The sequence below is a fragment of the Lampetra planeri genome, chromosome 29 (assembly GCF_965212315.1).
Source record: "Lampetra planeri chromosome 29, kcLamPlan1.2.h2, whole genome shotgun sequence".
NCBI classification, from domain to species: Eukaryota; Metazoa; Chordata; class Hyperoartia; order Petromyzontiformes; family Petromyzontidae; genus Lampetra; species Lampetra planeri.
In genome coordinates, this window is record NC_136135.1 from 3,022,993 (window position 1) to 3,044,258 (window position 21,266).

The window sequence follows — 21,266 nt, forward strand, 5'->3', positions numbered from 1 at the left end:
CACCAAAAAAAGAAAGCCGTCCCTTGGTGTGGACCAATCAGTTTCAGGGACAATGCATATATTATCATAGGGCGTTTTTTTTGCATTTTGACCGCAAGTATTGTGGTTAATGCAGACATGAATCCTTGTAAAAAGGTTTCAGTTTTGTTGCCAGAAAAAAGGGGAAAACCCCTATTATTAGATTTTGGTACTGGCAAAGGAGGTCTAATGATGCAGTATATCTGTTGGAGAAAGATCCGATGATAAAGCCACTGGCAGCACATGAAATTTTTTCAACGAATCCACCTGCATATGTCAAGGATCATAAACCACCACGCGAGCTCCGGTCATCCTCGCAGCGGCTTTTCGCTGGCTATCGAACAAAGACGGTCACCGCATCACGCGCTTTTGGATGCACTTCTACGGCCGTCTGGAACGCTCTTCCTTCCGATATGAGAAAACCACTGGAGCTATGCCACTTTTAAATCTAGATTGAAAATTCTTTCTTGAAAACGGCGTTTTGTGTTTAGTTTGTTGTCCTTCCCCCGCATCTCCGATTAGGGTGGTCGGCTACGTAACGTGCGAAAGTAGTTCAACATACATACATACATGGGCCGAGACTGGGATAACACGGGGCGGACTTGCCAAGTAAACGTGGAACTTTGGGCCAACAGTTTACAGATACCATGCTAACGTTGGCCCATCATGGGATGGTTGACTGGCTTTGTTGCTTCCTGCACTTGCCACTGATTTCAGCCCTGGCTGTGAATCAAACTAAAGTTTTTTTCTTCTTCTAGATTTGAAGCTTTCGTGACTGCAAGGATTAATACTCTTTGGCCTACTACTAACAGTCTGCATCAGCAGTAGGCCATGCTTTCCCACCTGATGACGGACGCTTGTGTTGCGCCCGAAACGTCGTGATTTAATTTAGTTGTTTTCATGTATTTTAATTTTTACCTACGTGACTTTACCGAAAAAAGTTTGTTATTATTATTGTCTGTGGTCGTCCGATCCACAAATAACGAAGGAGACACCACAGCGATGATACACTCCGCTGCTCCCAACGCGATTCTCTGACTTGACCACCTGAATGTGACACTGGTTGTTGCTCTGCATCTGCATGTAACCATGCGAAAGAAGCGAAGAAGATTATTATTATTGTGATTGGTTTTATTGTTATGTTACCATCTAGAATTATTAGTTTTTCATGTAAGCCCAGGAAAGCCTCAGTGACTCTCAAGACTATTTCAGGAGTGCCGTGTCAAGTTTTTTTGCGAAAGGGCCCAATGTTGCCGCTGCGTGGAATCCGAATTAGGGTAATTCGCGGTAATTTTTCAGCATCGAGGTGTCTGGCTAATACCAATTTCATTGTGCGTGTGTGTGTGTTCTTTTAGCCATGGAAGGAAACCAGAGAACGTGGAGAAAACCCATGCAGTACAGAGGGAAGAACATACAAGCTGCACGCAAAAAGGTGTCTCAGTCAGGAATCACACCCAGGCTCTGCTTGCTGTGAGGTGCACATGTTATCGCGAGCGCCCACCACCCTGCCGCCATTGACGATGTTTACACACCGCACCAGTTACTTATTTCAGGTTGAGTCGACCTATGGGAGTCCCAAGACCGGTTCAAATAATTATTCAAATAATCTTCACTGGTATTGGCCGTGAGCGGGAAATCGAACTCGGGTCACCGGGTTCGTAGCGCAGCGTAGCACTGACCTCTACACTACCGCTCCACCTATGTGTGTACACATGCACAAAGATCCCCCATATAGCCTTAACAGACTGTAGGGGCAAGTGCTGTTAGCGAGCACCTATGAAGGCCGCAACGGTACACGAGGGGGTGGGTGGCCAGCACCACGCCCGACCGCCTTTGTCTCCCTAGTGGTGATGTTTACACACCGCACCAGGTACTCATTTGAGGCTGAGTCGACCTAGGGGAGGCCCAGGACCGGTTCAGATAATCGTCACTGGTGTTAGCCGTGAGCGGGAATCGAACTCGGGTCGCCGCTCCCCACATACACGCAAAGACACACACCCACACCGTGAAGGGTGCATGCACAATGCACACACATGTACGTATGAACAAAACACACACATGCGTACACTCACTATGAGGATGGATTAATTCACATGAACACGTGTGGATGATGCACTGGGATGCTTGCATTCACACATGCACACTCACATGCACACACCCACACACGCACAATGGGATGCTCGCATCCACTCGCTCACGCGCGCGCACACGCACAATGGCATGCTCCCATCCACTCACTCACCCATGCACGTACACACCCACACGTGTGCGCACACACGCACACACAACGGGATGCTCCCATCCACTCACACGCACGGACACGAGCGCACACGCGCACGCGCCATTCGCTCTCGCTCTCGCACGCCGCGCCCAGTCACCGTGGCCGGGCGCGGTGACGCCGCGCGTCTTCGAGCGTGCCGCGTTGCGTGCCGTGCGTGAGCTCTTCCGCGGTGCAGGGAGCAGATTAAAAGCGGCGCTTTCTCCCCGTCTGCCGGTGGCGTCTCTGTGGCGCAATGGACAAGCGCGCTGGACTTCTAATCCAGAGGTTCCGGGTTCGAGTCCCGGCAGAGATGAGCATGGCTATATGCTTATTATTGATTCGACGGCTGTGAAATTGACGGTGGTTGAGAGGCGTTGGTGGGACAAATTTTTTTATTTCCCTGTGCCCCACGCTCGTGTGCTTTTCGTTGCAGCGTGCGGTTGTGTTGTGCGATGCTCCGTACGGATTTGCGTTCATTGATGCAGAGATTTTTTTTTTCCGTCGTCGCTATCATTCTCTTATTTAACAAGAGCAGTGGGCGCTGCCTGCTCAGGTGGATGTGATGATTTTGCACGTGAAGTTAATATTTTTAATCGTCACACTTTTCCAAATTCTGATATATTTTCGATGTCATTTTTTTACGACATTATCGGAGTCGTCGATCCATCAATTCTTAGGCTTTTATTTTTTACTTTAAAGCACCAGCTGTTATTCATTGGGAATCATTTAATTAAACCCTTTTAAGGTGCCATTTTTTTGTGATGAAGAACCTAAACATTGATGCATTTCAAACACAAGCTTTGCAGACTTTTGCTTATATACAGCCACGAAAATAATAATATCGCACGGATTTGTCCTTGCAACCGTATTTAGTACTCCGCTGTTTGGCATTATTTTCTAAACGAGTACTGAGTATAATGTGTAGAGAATACAGGCGGTGCAATGCATTTGTAGAGCTTGCCACATCACGCTGCCGTACTAAAAAATAAAAAGCAAGCCCCATCTCCTGTCGCAAGACGAACTTCCCGCTCGTCGATTGCGCGCCACGATACGCGACGGTGGGATCAGAAAATGTTTCAGCCCGCGGCGCGGCGAATTATATCCCGGCTGCCTGATTAGGACTGAACATCACCGCCTACCGTTAGGTGGTGATGACTACAGCTCTGCACACCACTGCAGTCGGGAGGGGTGAAAAAAAACGGCTAAGAGATGAACAGACGGCCAGCATCTCTGGGGAAGCTTAATTTATTATTTCCCTCCCTCGCCTCTAATCCCACCGGTCCCCCCTCTCCTCCTGCGCGTCGCATTCAGTCTATTCATTGGCTGTGTTTAGGATTAATTTCCGCCGTTGCGGCATTCGAGGCTGCACCGCCGCAACTGCGATTAGCATGGTTGGCTACGTACGGTGCGAAAGAAGTTCAACGTACATACGCACCATCACTCGGCGTCCGCAGTCGATGTCTTCTCGAATGTGTTCCCGCCTTTGGCTGCCACTCTCTGACACGTCTCGCCTGCCGGCCATCATCTCCTCTCGCGACGAGCCCTTCCCAGGCCCTTTTCTTAACAGTCGCCACAGAGAATTAATGTACTGTTATCATAATTATAATCATGCACTGCTTTTCAACGGCTGTTGACGGTTGCCATTAACTTGCCTACAAGGCTGACTCTTATCCGCGATCACGCTGCCCCCCCCCCACTGCTCAAAGAAGTAGCAAAAATAAAAATAAAACAAGTTCGCCCGATCGACAAGTCGTCCTCGTAGGCGTCAAATGACAAAGCGAAAAACGCCGTTCCGTAGGAGGGGAGAGGGTGCATGCTGGGGAGCTGTCCATGGTAGTAGACAAACGTGACACTCGCAGCAGCAGCAGCAGCAGCAGAGGTCCAGGGTTTGCGCCGCTCATGTTTCCAATAACAACCAGATCACCTCGAGCGCACTCCCATCTCGTCGGATATTCCAAGCTAAGCAGGGTCCACCAGGAGGCGGGGGTGGCGGGCAGAGGGGGCCAGGCGGGAGCCTGCAAAGTTGTCGCAGTTTTACCGGACGTCTGTGGAAAAAAGAGCTTTGTAGCTTATCGCATTCCTCCAATATAATTGAAGATTCAGATGTTTATTCAGTGGGGTGGGGGAAGCGATGTATGTATGCTGGACTTCTTTCGCACCCTACGTAGCCAACCGCGCTAATTGGGGGGGGCATAACAAATTTCGCCATCTGTTACAACAGATGTTGCCATCTGTTCTCCCAATTGAGTTATTTGCAGGTCATTTTTCAGCGCTGGGATGTCCGGGTCAATACCAGTTACATTGTACGTTTTCGTTTTGTGTGTGTGTGTGTTTAGCGACAAGGATGAAACCAGATAACCCGAAGGAAACTCATGCAGAACAGGGGGAGAACATACAAACTTCACGCGGAGAGGCACCCCGAGTCAGACGTGGAACCCAGGCCCTTCTTACTGTGAGGGGCGAGTGTTACCACTGCTACCTTTCTCGAGAGATGTAGCTTTTGCCTGGGTGCTCAGGCTTTATCCCACGTGGCAAACACATGAATGGCATTGGTCAGTCATCCCAATGTAGGACCCATTCTGCAGACAAGTCTTGGTACTAAGATGAGGTATTACTGGTAGGAACCTCCTGGTTACACCAGCCCACAGGGGATTATTGTGTCCGTCGTGCAGGGAGGGGCTGGGTGGGGAGGGAGGGGCTGGGTGGGGAGGGGAGGGTGGGGAGGGGCTGGGTGGGGAGGGTGGGGAGGGGCTGGGTGGGGAGGGTGGGGCTGGGTGGGGGGTGAGGCTGGGTGGGGAGGGGCTGGTCACCCCGTGGTGCCCTTATAAAACTCAACGTTTAACCTACTCACGCCGACTTGTGCCCGCCCTCACAGTCGGGCATATTTGCGGAATACACCACGCCGCCGTTGACCTTGGACGTTGACCCTGCAACCCAACGTTCCTACCAGCTCCCTCCACAGGAATGTGTTTCTGAGTGAAACAGAGGGCACTTTCGCGCAGATGTCATTGCAATTGGTTTGGCAGCGCACTCCCTTCTCCTGTAACGCAGTGGAAGTTGCATTCCTGAAGAACACCGCGTTATGGAAAAATCGCGTTATAATAAATAACCCGTAATACAGCGGGGGTAAAGCGAGGCCCGCGACAACACGCGAGGCGCGTACGCAGGCCGAACAAAGACAGAGAGGCACGTGGGTAGCATCTCGAAGCAGCATCCAGCAGCATCCCGATGCCCTGTGCGACGACGCTACGCCGACGCAGCCGCACGGCCGCTTTTTCCTACTCGCGTGACGTAGCTTCGTTCACTCAATCACGCTATATCTGATTCGCAAACGCGTTGTAAAAATATGTGTTCCCCTAATGGAAAGACGCGGTGTTATGGGAACACAGACTGGGCTCTAGGGCAGCAGTGGTAACTTAGTGACCTCACAGTGATATCAGATTCGTACAGTCTGCTCCGTGATGTCACAGCTTGCCCTGCGCTCTGCGACATGTTGCACCGTGACGTCACAGAGTGCTCCATGACGTCAAAGCGGCCTTTCTCCAGAATCAGAATCGGGATATTTGTTTAGACTGGAGGAATCCGATGAGCTATAAAGTTATTTTTTCACAGATGTCCAGAAGGGGCGGGTCAGAACGTTACAAGAACAAACGATACAAAAACAAGCAAGCAAATCACAAAAAAATATATTAATAAAACTAAACTATTTTACCTGACTGCAGGGATTCATATTCTTGGTTATTTCGGTAAAGTCACATAGAAGGGAAATAATAAAATAATACAAATTAAACAATCAAATTCTCACGACGTTTCGATTGCAACACAAGCAATCATCATCAGGTGTGAAAACCACAGCAAGAACATTTTTTAAAAAGTGGGTTTTTTTTATTTTATTTTAAATTTCTTGCTGTGGGCTTCACACCTGATGACGATTGCTTGTGTTGCAATCGAAACGTCGTGAGAATTTTATTGTTTTATTTTTATTCTTTTATTATTTCCCTTCTACGTGAGTTTACCGAAAGAACCAAGAATATATTTTATCTTAATGGCTAAAGCCCACTAAGCTACATAGCTTCTTTTTCAGAAGCGACCTGGCCACAAATGATAGCTCAACGAAGCAGCTCATCACGTGGAAATTTACAGCAGCAACATACTCTGAATAATCTGAAGTCACGCGAGGTCACAGTGTGCTCCGTCTCTCTGCGTATCATGACATCACGCCGGTGTAGACCATCAGTGCCCGATTCAACGAGTAGCAAGAGTAGCTTCATGTGATACGGGCCCCGCACTTTCAAGGGCCCCGCGCTAAATGCTTTCAAGCTATCAATTCCGGTTCAGTGATTCTGCACTTGCTCTATTACTATAGTACTATACTGCCTTCAGCTTTTATGAACGACTGGGTGTTTAAGGTTAGCGATGTGTCGTTTTCTTTGGCTGTATAGCAAATGAAAAAATACAATTACTTTACTATGCAAGTTAAAAATATGTGTTTTAGTATTGATGTGTTTTTATTTTTTTATTTAGGGCCCCTTTGTAACATTCGCTACAGGCCCCGCACTAGCTTAATCCAGCACTGTAGACCATGAAAGGGAATTTGACGAAGCGACGGTGCCTTTGACGACATTTTAACGGTGGCTCCTTTCTTACTCCCGGAAAGTAAATAAATAATGCATCTATCATTCGTACGTTTCCAGAATACTGTAGTACAAACATTTCCAAGGATCTTTCCACTTAAATAGAAAAAACAAATCCTATCCTTTATTTAAATCTTGTGACAGTCCATGCAGAGCGACTCTCTGCATTTTTCAAGAGCGAGGCCCGAGGCACTCACCCATTGAGTAAATAAATGGTCTAAGAAATGCTCAAAACATCACAAATCTGCCATCAATTTTAACGTGAAACGATGGACACGAAGCAACGATTAACGATGCATCGAAGCATAAACATCACAACGATGCAGCGACAATTCACCGCCCTTTGCCGAGAATCTGATTGTTTATTTATCCTGGAGAAATACGCTGAGCTATGTAGCTCTTTGTCACACATGTCCAGATGAACGTAAACATCAATAAATATATACAGGGTGTTTGAAAAAGATGGACTTGATTTGAATTCGCTTTGCTTTGAAATTGGGTCCAGCTCTTTAAAACACCCTGTATAACGAAAACACTATTTCATGCTTGAAGTAACGTTTTTTTTTATCCAACAGCGCTGTAATAATATCTCGGTGGATAAAGAGCCGTTAGCCTCTCATGCTCTCGAGTTGAAGGGGCCGAGAGAAAAGTCGGCATTCGGTCGATTGACCCAAGTGAAACAAACCCAAAAAAAAATCAAAGGCGCACGAAAAGACAAACGGGACGGGTGTCCTATAGAGGCGTGATTTATTGCGTCTTCGAGTCGAGCACTTGCTCCTGAGAGCGCGTCGACCGCGTGCGCGCCCTGCGGCGTCGCGCCGAACAAACAAAACCAAAAAAAACACCGCTCCCCCTTTGAAAATTATCACCCCGCGGCAAACGTATCGGCAAAACGGCGACGGTGGAGTGGGAAAAAGGGGGGGGGGGGGGAAACACGCGAAAAAAAAGGAAAGAGGGCCTGAAAATTAATCCGCGAAGGACGTCTCGAAAGAATCGTTGTGTTTTTATTGCATGTCGCCTCTTCTCTCTCGCGGTTCGCCGGAGGGGGCAAGGGAGGTGAAGTTCCAGGCTGGCGGTGGTGGCACGGCCGTTCTCCCTCCCTCCCCCTTTCTCTCGAGCGTACGGCAAGTGTGTTGCAAGTCACGCGTCCAAGTTGAAGTCTGCGTGCCACGCGATAGCTTCAGGTGGAGCGTGACTCACGCTGCTCAGTCCTGCCGGAGGGGTCGCGCGTAGGATGCGGCACGTGACCCATCGTCCGGTTCGGGTGACCCGCGGCCGCACCGGGGGTCGACCTTAATCCTCCCACTTGCAGCGATCCGTTGCCACGCTGGAACGGCCGATGGGGCACCGTCCGTGGCCGTTGACTCGTGGGGGGGAGAGTGGGGCTCGTCCCGTGCACGAGCTGGTCACAACAAAAAAGCGTTCACCGCCCCGGCTCGTCCCCAACAGCTGTGCCCTTGACCCCCCCCCCTCCTCCCCCCTCTGGCCCTTGACCCCTCTGACCTCTGTGAGGGTGATTACGGTGCGGCTCTTTGGTGGGGGTAGGCCTTGCTGGCGTGGGCCCTCTCTTGAGAAGTGAGTCCACAGCCGCTCGATTTTTTTTTTAAGTTGCAAGCGACACGGAAATGTGCGCAAAGGCACGCAGGGCCTACGAACGGCCGTATACACACACACACAAAAACCCTCTCTTGCATTTGGCCACTATCGCAATAACTGTGAGCCAACGCAATCGAGCTGACGGCAGCAGCAATAGCAGAAGCAGCGATGCAGCGACAGACCGGTTTTATCCTTATTTTGACTCATCAGCACCGTATACTCACTTCCTCAGGAAATGCTGATGGGATTTTTTCGATAATGCACCAATAAGTCATGTGCTTGCTTTTGGAAACCTATGGCGGTTGGAACCTATGGGTGCTTGCTGTTGGAAACCTATGGGGGTTGGAAACCTATGGGTGCTTGCTGTTGGAAACCTATGGGTTGGAAACCTATGGGGGCTTGCTGTTGGAAACCTATGGGTTGGAAACCTATCGGTACTTGCTGTTGGAAACCTATGGGTTGGAAACCTATGGGTGCTTGCTGTTGGAAACCTATGGGTTGGAAACCTATGGGTACTTGCTGTTGGAAACCTATGGGTTGGAAACCTATGGGTACTTGCTGTTGGAAACCTATGGGTTGGAAACCTATGGGTGCTTGCTGTTGGAAACATATGGCGGTTGGAACCTATGGGTGCTTGCTGTTGGAAACCTATGGGTTGGAAACCTATGGGTGCTTGCTGTTGAAAACCTATGGCGGTTGGAACCTATGGGTGCTTGCTGTTGGAAACCTATGGGTTGGAAACCTATGGGTGCTTGCAGTTGGACACCTATGGGTTGGAAACCTATGGGTGCTTGCAGTTGGAAACCTATGGGTTGGAAACCTATGGGTGCTTGCTGTTGGAAACCTATGGGTTGGAAACCTATGGGTGCTTGCAGTTGGAAACCTATGGGTTGGAAACCTATGGGTGCTTGCAGTTGGAAACCTATGGGTTGGAAACCTATGGGTGCTTGCAGTTGGAAACCTATGGGTTGGAAACCTATGAGTGCTTGCTGTTGGAAACCTATGGGTTGGAAACCTATGGGTGCTTGCAGTTGGAAACCTATGGGTTGGAAACCTATGGGGGCTTGCTGTTGGAAACCTATGGGTTTCCAGCCGCCGCTGTTATCCCGTTCTGATGATGGGGTTTTCTCGTCATTTACAAATTGGCCGTTTTCCTTTGTAATTTAAATATTCATTGATGATGATTTGTGCTTGTTCATGGACCAAAGAGTAAACCATTGTAGTCTGCGCTCATCAAGGGGAGGCGGGGGGGAACAGCCAAACGACACTGTCTCTCTGCTGAAGTCCTCTCGTCATGGCCAGCAGAAGACCATGGCATTGGCATCCAGCTCGTGAACACATTGCTGCCATTCACAAGATTATCAGAATCTTTTATTCAGCCTGTAGGAATCCGATGAGCTATAGAACTATTTTTTCACAGACGTCCCGATTAGCATTCACGATGATGATGATGATGATGATAGAGGGGTTGTTTGTTACTTGAGTAAGAATCTAATTATACCGGTGAGTGTTTGGATGAGGCTGCTGCCGGGTATGTTTTCTGTTTGGAAAATAAGAGTTGATAAAAAATTATATATATAAAATTCAGTTAATATCAGGTGACATTCTGCAAAACAGAGAGATTCAAATAATATTTTAAATGTGTTGTAATTGAGTTATTTGGAGTGCCAGTCATGATGATGAAGATGTCGACCAATTAAAATGTTTCAATATATTTTGTAATCGTATTATTGAGATGAATGATGCGTTTTTTATTACTAAAGTGCATGTTAAATTATTATGATGAGTATGATGTTTTTTCTTGAAATATGAGTTGTTAAGAATACATTTTGGATGATGTTAGGTGTTAATTTGCTGCAAGTTTAGTTATTGCTTTGAAATATTGGACAATGATGATTTTTGTTTTTGTCAAATTGCCTCATGGCAACAAACTAAATGAAGTGCCAATTTTAATGAAAATGAGGGTGACGATTTTTTTTCAGTTGCCATCAAATTATTATTATTACAATAGCACAGAGTAATTCAAATTCAACGATTCAAGTGCAAATGCCACATCCTGAGAAAAAAAAAATCCATATCATCGCGTCGCGTTGCGTAACCAGGAGAGTGGTCGGTCTGACGTCGCTGGCGTGAGTGCGTCTGGGGTGGGGGGAGGGGTTACGGAGCGCGTGCGTGCGCGTGCGTGAGGAGCGGTGGCGCAGTGGTTAGCGCACCGCCGCTGCGACTTCCGCTCGCGACGAATAAGAGGTGGGGGATATTTGAACCCGTCTTGGGGGGGTCTCCACCTGGGGTTGACTCAGCCTCAAATGTGTACCTTGGTGGGCGGTGTGTATGAACATCAGCGGTTGGGGAGAGGAAGGCGGCCGGGCGTGGTGTTGGCCAGCCTCCCCCTTCACCGGTGCTCGCAAGCAGCACTTGCCCCAGCAGTCTGTTCAAAGACTATACGGGGGATTTGTGTCTTTGTATACGTGTGTGCAAGTGCGTGTGCGTGTTGTAGCGGTTAGCGCGCTGCGCTATAAACCTTGGCGACCCGAGTTGGATTCCCGCTCACGGTCAACATCGGTGACGATTATCTGAACCGGTCCTGGGCCTCCCCTAGGTCGACTCAGCCTCAAATGAGTACCGGGTGCGGTGTGTAAACATCGCCACTCGGGGAAGACAAAGGCGGCCGGGCGTGGTTCTGGCCACCCACTCCCTCGTGTACCGTTCCGGCCTTCATAGGTGCTCGCTAACAGCACTTGCCCCTACAGTCTGTAAAGGCTACACGGATCTTTGTCTTTTTGTGCGGTCAGTAGGATGGGAGCTGAACCCCGTGTTTGCGTTGCACTCCATCCTCCTCCGCCAGAGCCTCCAGGCCCGGCCACTCGACGTGATGCCACGGCCTCTCAAGCACCACTTGTTCCGTCACAACTCATCCCTGCCTCCTCCCTGCCTTTCTCCCTCCCTGCCTCCTCCCCGCCTGCCTCCCTCCCTGCCTCATCATCATGACAAGGAGGTCGGCAACTAAACAAGAAGAGCACATTTTTTTCCTTCCAAAATCGGTAGAAAGAAAAGAAAAACCCCATTAATATTTCAAGAGTCGCAATGCCACTGAGGTGGTGAATACGAGACGGCGGTCCGTCCTTAATAAAATTAACTATCGCGAAGCATCGGTTCCTGAGAGAGCCACAGGTTGACGACCCCTGAGATTCACGACGATGACGATGACAAGCATCCCCATCTACCGCTAACATCCCACGCAAGGGTTATCGCTTGGTGCTCCGTGACTCATCATCATCATCAGCCATGATCAATCCACTGCTGGACGAATGTCTCCCCACGATGACGGCATCTCTCGTCAGTCTCGCGATGCAACGATGCCGTCTGGTACCGCTCATCGGAGGTGCGGGCGAAGTACAAACAAATATAATTTCTAAAGAAATTAGTTTTCATTCTAGATTTAAGAGTGGAAAGCTCTTCCTTCCGATATTAGGAAGAAAGAGCGTTCCAGACGGCCGCACACGTGCATCTGAAAGCGCGCGATGCGGTGCACGTTCAGATAAATGCATTTTATTGTCAAAGAGGATGACCACGTTTCATAGCGATATATTCACCGTGATCATCGTCAGGTGTGTGCAATTCTATCGTTTGCATGCTGCCTCCTAAATTGAGAAGTTTGAAAACCGTTTAGAGCAATGGTAAAGGAAAATCAGAGAGAAATTACGGGACAAAAACTAAATTCGGATTAAAGCCCAGACCTGTCTCTCAGTGCCATCCACGTGTATCAGAGATGGAGAACCACTGGAGAATCACGGAAGACCTCCCCACGGCGCATCGTGGGGAGGTCTTCACCCAGCGGTGGATTGAAAACGAATTTCTTTAGAACTGCTGCTTGTGTTTATTTTGTTGTCCTTCCACCGCGCCTCCGATTAGCGCGGTCGGCCACGTGCGATGCGAAAGAAGTTCAACATACGGACAAATTGCTGCAAATGATTATACATTTTTTATTACGACTTAACAGAAGAGCATATGGCTTGTTTATGTGTTCAATCACAGGCCAGCCTTCATGCCCCTCCTCGCCGTGAGTGTGGCCACGTGGTTTGCCGAACTCTCACCACCAGACGCCTTCGTGCGGAGCAGGCCAACACAGTTCGATGGCCACTGCCTTCCTTTTCAAATGTCAGAATCACTTTCGGCTGCAATGGGTGCTTGACCTACAGGTGCACCAGAGATCATACAGGTGGCGGGTCGGGGGCCGTCTCTTGTGCAACAGTAGCAGCGAGCAAACTTGAGATGAAAGCGAACACACACGGGCGCACACGCCCACCACAAAAAAAACTACGCACGCAAGGAATAACAACAGCAAAGACAGACTGTCGGGACAAGTGCTGTTAGCGAGCACCTATGAAGGCCGCCACGGCACACGAGGGGGTGGGTGGCCAACACCACGCCCGACCGCCTTTGTCTTCCCAGTTGCCATGATTTTACACACCGCACCGGGTACTCATTTGAGACTCAGTCGACCTAGGGGAGGCCCAGGGCCGGCTCAGATCGCCAATGGTGTTGGTCACCGCGAGCGGGAATCGAACCCGGGTCGCCGGGTTCGTAGCGCAGCGGTGAGCGCACTGCACCCCACAACAACAACCGCTATTCGCCACTAAGTGGCCACTACGACGCCTGTGCCAGGCTAGGTGCACTTTGAGGCCACGTGAAGTGTCGAAGGCTCGCTGCCAGGAGGTTACGGGACAGGCCCAGGTGCCATGGGGTTGACTGACTGAGATGACCGGTAGTTGCACCATCTGCGCCCCTACTGTGCCAAGTTGCTGTGCTTTATTCGCCCGGCGCTCCGCTGGTTGTTGTGAGCGGCGTCGCTCCTCGGCCCTCCGCTGTTGTTGGAGGGCGACTGCCTCCAACTGCCCAGTAGCAGCGTCCTTCACGAGCCTCCTCTGTAGAGGCCGATCTTGACACCGCTGGTACCGGTCTTTGACAAGTGCACTCGGCTCCACGACCTCCCGTACCGCATCAGCTCCATCTCTTCTCCAGCCCGTGTCGTGCCCGTCTAGCCCCCCCCCCGCACCTCTATGCGGCCAAACCGAAACCGCTTGCGTATGCGGTGGCTGGGCACGCGGGCTTCGTGACCCAGTCCACGCAGTCTCGCCCTGCGGCACACCGATCGGAATGCGTCCACAACAACAAATCCACCACCCCCCCACACACACACACAATAATTCATTCTCTGCCCCGCGTGAAGAAGCAGAGGGGCGTGTGGGTGTGTGACAGCGGCAAGTCCAGGCAGGCAGGGGAATCGCACACGGACACTTCCTCGAGTCCTCCTCTCGCCTCTCACAGTGCCCACGTGTGGAGGAGCCCCCCCCCACACACCCATCACCACCCCCCCCCCCCCACATCGTTGACCAAACGTCACGCTCAGCGCCTTCTGTTTGCCGGCTACTCGACCATGGGAGGGGTGGGTGGGTGGGTGGGGGGCCGACGAACGCCACGCGGGGCCCTTTTGAAACGCGGTGACGTGACCGCGGGCAGGAATGTGGCCCCTCGTGCGTGATCAGACCTCGTGTTGTCTTCTCGTTCCTGGCGTCGACGTTGGCATGGAAGGGGCAGGCTGGCAGGGGGTGGTATGGGGGTGGGTCACGCCGAAAGCTTCCATCTTTCTTATTTTCGTGGCGAGGAACCATTCACACTTTCACATTCCACCAAACGAGGCTCAGTAAATGCGAACCGACATGTAACAACAAACGGTGGCACTTCATCGGATGATGCAGGAGGGAGTGCACTGTTACATCGACAATATTTAATTTACGGAAATTTTACAACGGCAAAAAAGGTACGCAGTGTCTAAAACACTGGCAGATGTTTCGATAACGTTAATTGTAAATATGTCATTTCATTCCGATAGGTATGAAATTACATATTTTTCACGCAGGGCCTTTTAAAACAGGGTGACGTGGCCGCGGGCAGGAATGTGGCCCCTCGTGCGTGATCAGACCTCGTGTTGTATTCTCGTCCCTGGCGTCGACGTGGGCATGGAAGGGGCAGGCTGGCAGGGATGGGATGGGGTGGGTCACGCCAAAAGCTTCCTATGACCTCTGACGCGTCATCTCTCACGCTCCCTCTCTCTCTGTCTCTCCCCCCCTTGCCCTCCGTCCCTGATCAGCGTTTCCTTCTGACCCTTCCCGAGTCTCCCCTCTCCCGGGCCAGCTTCAAGCTCCAAACTCTCCAGATACGAGCGCCCGTGGTCGCGTTTTCGGCTTTCGTGATTTTGGCAACCGGCGTCACGCCTGAGACGGGCATCCTGGCCTCGTGACTCTCCTCGCCTGCCGAAACAGAGACACACTTGCAACTTGAACCTTCTTTGGGCACCTCTCAGTGTGTTGTTGTTCTTGTTGTTCTTGTTGTCTGTTGTTGTTCCGTTTCCTCCGTCAACGCCCGCGTTTACGCGACCCACGTGCCGTAGCAAACACATTTACACAATATAATAATAATAATTATGGTCATATTATTTACACAATCATGGGCATATTATTATTATTTTGCCCACCGTGGACTATAATAGCAACGCGGGTCTGGGGGTGGTGGCGGGGGGCATCGAACCGTGACCTCTTCCCGCGTGGTGGCTGTTGACGGAGACTTCCGAGCAGAGAGGCGCGTGCGTTTTTTGATGTGACCATGGAGGGGGTGGGGGGGGGGTCTCCGGCCACTCCGAGCGGCTCTGTACACCTGTTAACGAGCGCAAGAGCCCTCAACCTCGCCAACCTCTCCAACCTCGCCTCCAGCCAGGGGGCCTACGCCACCCGCCCCCCGCAAAGCCACGCGGCCAGGCGAGAGCGGACAGCAGGGGCGCTGGTCGGTGGATGGCACAGAGGTCATCGTCGTTGTCGTCGCGATCCATGGGCAGATATCCCCGTAGGTGTCCGCTTGCACATTTCGTCATTTGTTGGTTGCTACGTTCCTCTTCGTCGTGCAGTGGCAATATGCTCAAGTAGTGCAACGTCGTTCTGGCACCGATCTCTGATATCGTCGTCGTCGTCTTGGTCAAGCCATTCTCTTGTCACGTCTTCCTCTTTCCAGTTCCTTCCATTATTTCCCGAACAACAACAACAACACACTCTTTGGTTTTTTCGGTAAAGTCACGTATAAAGATGAAATAATAAGTTAAATAATGATTATTTAATTTATTATTTAATCTTTATACGTTCTATTTCGATTTAAAGCTTTCGTGACTGCAGGGATTCATCTTCTTGGTTCTTTCGGTAAAGTCACGTAGAAGGGAAGTAATAAAATAATAAAAAAATTGTTTTATTATGTTTTATTTTTATTATTTTATTACTTCCCTTCTACGTGACTTTACCGAAAGAACCAAGAAGATTTATACGTTCTTTCGGTAAAGTCACGTATAATAAAAAAATATATAAGTATTTAATTTATTATTTAAATAATAATTATTTCATTTATTATTTTATCTTTATACGTGACTTTACCGAAAGAACCAAAGAGTAATTCCTGCAGTCACGAAAGCTCCAAATTTAAGAACAACAACACACTTTGAATGCGTTGTTCGGATTTGCGAAACTCCACGCCAACCCACGTGCTGGGCTGCGACTCTGAAGTGGCCCAGCAGAGGAGGGGGAGGATGATGATGGGTGGATCATGCAACGGCGAACGTGGACCGAGCACCGAAATTTATTCCGCCAAGGAAATCCTCACTGAGAGTCCGGGGGTAGACTTCCTTGCAGGAGCGTCCTCTGTGCATTTGGATGTCCGGCGGGTTAAAATCAAAGGCAGCACAGGCGTAATTGTAGAAATTGTACCAATTCTGCTTAACTCTAGGAACTCCATATAGTAGGTATACCTACGTGAAAAAAAACTAAGAATATGAATCCTTGCAGTCACGAAAGCTTCAAATCTAGAATACCTACGTGACTTTACCGAAAGAACCAAAGAGTATGGATTCCTGCAGTCACGAAAGCTTCAAATCAAGATTCGAGGAATTCCTCTTTCACACCTCGCGTTACTCAACCCTGGAACTCATCACCCTGATCACCCTTATTCTCCACACTTTTTAGTTGCACCTTCGATTAAACTATTAAAATAAGATTTTTTATTTTAACAGGTACGGCCCACTGAGCTATTCAGCTCTTTTTCAGAAGCGACCTGGCCACGATTGATAAGCTCAACGAAGTGGCTTATCGCCACGTGGAAATTGTTAGCAACCAAATCACTCTGAACGCGTGATGTTGATTCTAAATGTGGAGAGAAAAACCGGTGGACTCGGAGAAAAATCCACGCGACCACGGGGAGAGTGGACATGCAAACTCCAAATATACAGCAGGAGGCGTCAGGGTCGGGATCGAACCCACGACCTCCTGTATACCGGGCGAGGTAGTTAACATCTCCTAGCCAGCGAATAGCTCAGTTAGCTTCGTAAGGTGCAAAAGAAGTTCAACATACATACCATGTGTTGCTAAACTTGTGTCTTCACCTGATTACATTTAGCATTTTCGTGCGAACTACCGACCAGACTCAGATCTCCATTGCTGCTGCTACTGCTGATGATGGTGATTAGGCTCAGAATATGTCCTGACCATCATCATTAACTACCCTTTTTTTTAAAGCACTTTGCACATTACATATACAATATATCTTTATTAAATTGTTACAAAACCGTACACATGCATCAGTGGGGAAGGCTTAGAGAAATATTTAAATACATGCAAAATCGTTGTTTGAAATCAGAAAAAAAAACAATGCACACGTGTAAACATGCAATCAAAAGCAATTCACATATATAGGAACATTACTTGGAAGCGTTATGCACAAGTCGTACATGGAAATGCATGCCTCCCGCTGTGAATGTGCACATCCTAAAAGGCGCTTTCTTTCAATGTACGCTTTACAAGCAACTCGAGATACAGTTGAAGTTTAATTCGGTGGTTCGACACGAGGGCTCGCCTTTCTCATCCATTACCCCCGGACTCTGATTATCCGCAAAATCGATCGTATCAGCAGCGAAAACTCCCCCGATATTCGCGCGCCTCATTCTCCCTCTTTGTCTGCGATTGAGATCATTTCCGATGGGTCTGTGGAGTCCAAAACAATCTCTGGACAACGTCGCGGGTAATTAGGATCCGCAACATTCCACCTCTTATCACCGCGCATCAGATGAATTATCAAGTAAATTGGCAAGTTAATTATTCACCTGAGCCTTGATTTACGAAAAAATAATATTTATACAATAATTTTCTAAATGTACGATATGCTGCATTACATTGTAACTCAAAGGGTCAAAGTGGAATTCTGCTCGATTGCATTGTGGGATGAACACTCGTCCCCCTGCCCGCAGCTCTGAGCCAGTGGTGGCAATTCCACATTACAGTGGCGGTACTTATTTTATCGACCATGCAGGATTGAAGAACTGAGTCGATCCCTGACTGTGAAGTTGAACTTGGAATTTTAAAATTTTCGAGCGTCACATTCTGCGGCCGTGCCACCCGGCCAGATACGATTGATCACTTGTAAAAAAAATGATAATGTACAGCCCTTTATCAATCCACTGCTGGATCAAGGCACTGTCTTTTTAAAAATTATTATTATGGATTGGTTCACCATAATTCACCACGCTGGTCAGTGTAGGTCTGTGAACGGTGGGGGTGGGCAGGACTGGTTCAGGTATCTCTCGCCACTGATGATAGACGTGGCCCAGAATTTAACTCAGGTGGCCAGATTCACAGCGCAGTGTGCTAACCGCTGCTCCACCACTCACCCCCACCCCATAATACATTTACACACTGAGAGTTATAGCAACGTTCATTTGATTTATGCTTCAGAGACACGACAAGAAGAGTATTATGTAACGAACATCGTCATTCAATTGCAATACGGATCAAACTGAGCAATAGTACGGGCCTGTTCAAGGCCGTAGCCATGGAATCAACATTGGGGGGGACCAAATCTTCCAAGGGGTCTGGGGGTCCCCCCCCCCCCCAGAAAAAAAATCTAAATTTGAAAACTCATTTCCTACCATTTCCTGCCTGAAATATTAAAACACATAGGATGGACTTTTTTTTTACAATAATGTCTAATAGTGTATTGTATTACATTGCTCTGTTTTTTCTTTTTTACCTTTTTTGTTTCATTGTATGTAATGGCAGAGATTCGGGATTAATAAAGTACAACCATAACCATAATCATATAAACAGACATCTATTATACGCTCCAAGCCTGGGGTGTTTCATTCAGACGCTGTCTTCCCGACAGGCCTGTTCTTCACCTGAGGAAGGCTGCTTGCGTTGTGGCCAAAACGTCGTGAGAATTATTTTATGTTTTATTTTTATTATTTTATTATTTCCCTTCTACGTGACTTTACCGAAAGAACCAAGAAGATGAATCCCTGCAGTCACGAAAGCTTCCAATCGAAAAATTATATTTCCTATTAAGGCCACGGTGTTATTGGCCAATGTATTTAGTTGGTGTTGTTGTTGGTGGTGGTGTTGTCGGTGCCTAGGCACCACTACCAGCACAACAGCAGCAGCATCTTCCAAATAGGTTTTGTTAATAATCTCTGTTTTTCGATTCCTCGATATATGCAGTATTGTATGTAAAGGGCGTTACGTATGGGTTCAATTGCAGCCATGTCATTGACCCGACAGATATCTCGGCACCCGGCACACCACACCCAGTATGCGTCTACCTAAAGCTGTGGCTACAACTACAGCCATGCGCCACCGACTCCCCAATTTACCAGCGACCCGGAAAACATTCAGCGAGGCATCACGCCCCGGTCTACATCATCGCTACCAATTCACCAATAAATATTTGAAAAACAAAAACAAATCGAATCGTGACCGCGAATCGTAACGATTTGTCCAATTTCTGGGAGGGTGAATAATTCCAACAACACTAACCATTTGGATGTATATATATATACACACACAAATACATAATATATCATCCAAAGTATTGACTGTTTACCCGGGAAATCCTCGCCCAGTCTATTAACTCTCATTTGTTTCCATGAAGATCACACTCGGGGTTGTTTATCGAGTTATTTTCACGATCGATTCTGCGAGTGGGAGGCAACCGGGGTGCCGGGCGTCGCAAAAAAACCCAAACACTTTCGAGCGGTTATAACACTCCCCAAGTTGGCACGGGCATGACAACAACCCACGCGCTATATTCTGCCTCATCACGCGGGCAACCGCCGGCCTGCCACTGCGGGTTGGGTGTCTCCACACGCGCCACTCCACTTGCTTGGCGTGACGGCGCCATGTCAGGGTTTACGCGCGCATCCGTAACGGTGGGTTGGTTTGGGGTTTACGCGCGAATCTGAACAACGCATTGAAAATGTTGTTGTTGTTGTTGGGAAAACTAATGGAAGGAACCGGAAGGAGGAGAGGAAGAGCTAACAGAGAGTGGTTTGACGACGACGGCATGAGAGATTTGGTGTCAGAAAGACGTCGCCGCTATTTGAGCATATTGGCACAAGACAGAGGAAGGTGGAAACAAATGTAGAAATGTGGCAGTGCACACCTACGGGATATGTGTCCATGGATCGTGATGATGACGACGATGACGATCTCTGCGGGATCCACCGGCCCCGCTATCCACTCTCCCCTGGCCACGTGGCTCGCACGTAGCTCTGCGATGCAAGGTGGTGCACTGCTCACTGCAGCCGTTCACAATGGCAACGTGTTATGTCATCGTTCGAGGGAGGCCTTTTCTCCGCCAGAGTCCACGACGGACATTCCTTCGTCTCGTGGCAACACGAAAAAAAAACGGCGCCCGATCGCACGGATGGAAAAAAAACAAAAAAACACGACAAATGAGAACGTAACAAAAAAAAGCAAAACCCGAAATAAAACAACGGGAGATTTTAACAACTACTAGACAAACTCCAGACCCGTCTGGCTGGGTGTCCTGTGGATGCCGACGCCCCGAGCTCGCCGTGTCTCCGCGAAATCCCCGGCTCCTCCGAGGTGACCCCGCAGGCTGCCGTGACCCCCGACATTCTCCACTTCGACCTCGCCGCCCCGCGCCTCCTGCCACCGCCCACCCCGCTCCGAGTCCCCTGGGCTCCCCGCGCCGATCCACTCCTGCCCCGACGCCGGCCCTCCGGCATCGACCCAGCGCGCCCACCGATCCGGCCCCTGGCTCCGAACGCTCGACGACGCCTCCGCCGCCGCCGTCGTTCCGCCGTGGCCGCGGTTGCCGTGGCCGCCCCAAGGCCCCGGCGAGCCGCGAGCTCCGTGCCGCGCGCTCGCTTCCCGCTGGCCGGCCAGCGAGGAGCGGCGAGTGGACGCGACGCTCCGGGCGCCAGAGGCGACGACGCCGCCGAGCCCGGCGCCGCTCACGCGGTCTCCGAGAGGCCCCCACGAGCCCCGCCACGTCTCGCCGGCCCTCGCCTCCGCGAGCTCGTCCGCGCCCAGGCCGTCGCGATTGTCCGCTCCGCGGGGCCACCCGGAGGCTGTGGGCCTGCGCTGAGGCTGAGAGGCGCCGGGGGGAAGTCCCTCCGGAGGGGTCGGGCCGTGCGGTGGCGGCGCGGGCAGCTCCTGCCGATGATGCTGATGATGCTGATGCTGCTGCTCCTGCTGATGCTGCCGCGTCTGCGGATCGCCGTTGTTCTGAGCGACGGTGACGACGCCGCCGCTGCCGCTGAGGATTTTGCGTCGCATTTTCCGCTTCTTGACGTGCGCCCAGACGAGGGCGCACACGGTGGCGGTGAGGAGGAGCCCCGTGGCGAAACCCACGGAGGCTGGGGCCAGCGT

At 49.9% G+C, this 21,266-nt stretch overlaps 1 non-coding gene across 1 annotated transcript; it reads left to right on the forward strand.

The window, feature by feature from the left end:
• The first annotated feature begins 2,517 nt into the window (after positions 1-2,517).
• On the forward strand, positions 2,518-2,591 carry TRNAR-UCU (transfer RNA arginine (anticodon UCU)). Its single transcript has one exon. It is a non-coding gene; the product is annotated as a tRNA-Arg (tRNA).
• Positions 2,592-21,266: the final 18,675 nt, after the last annotated feature.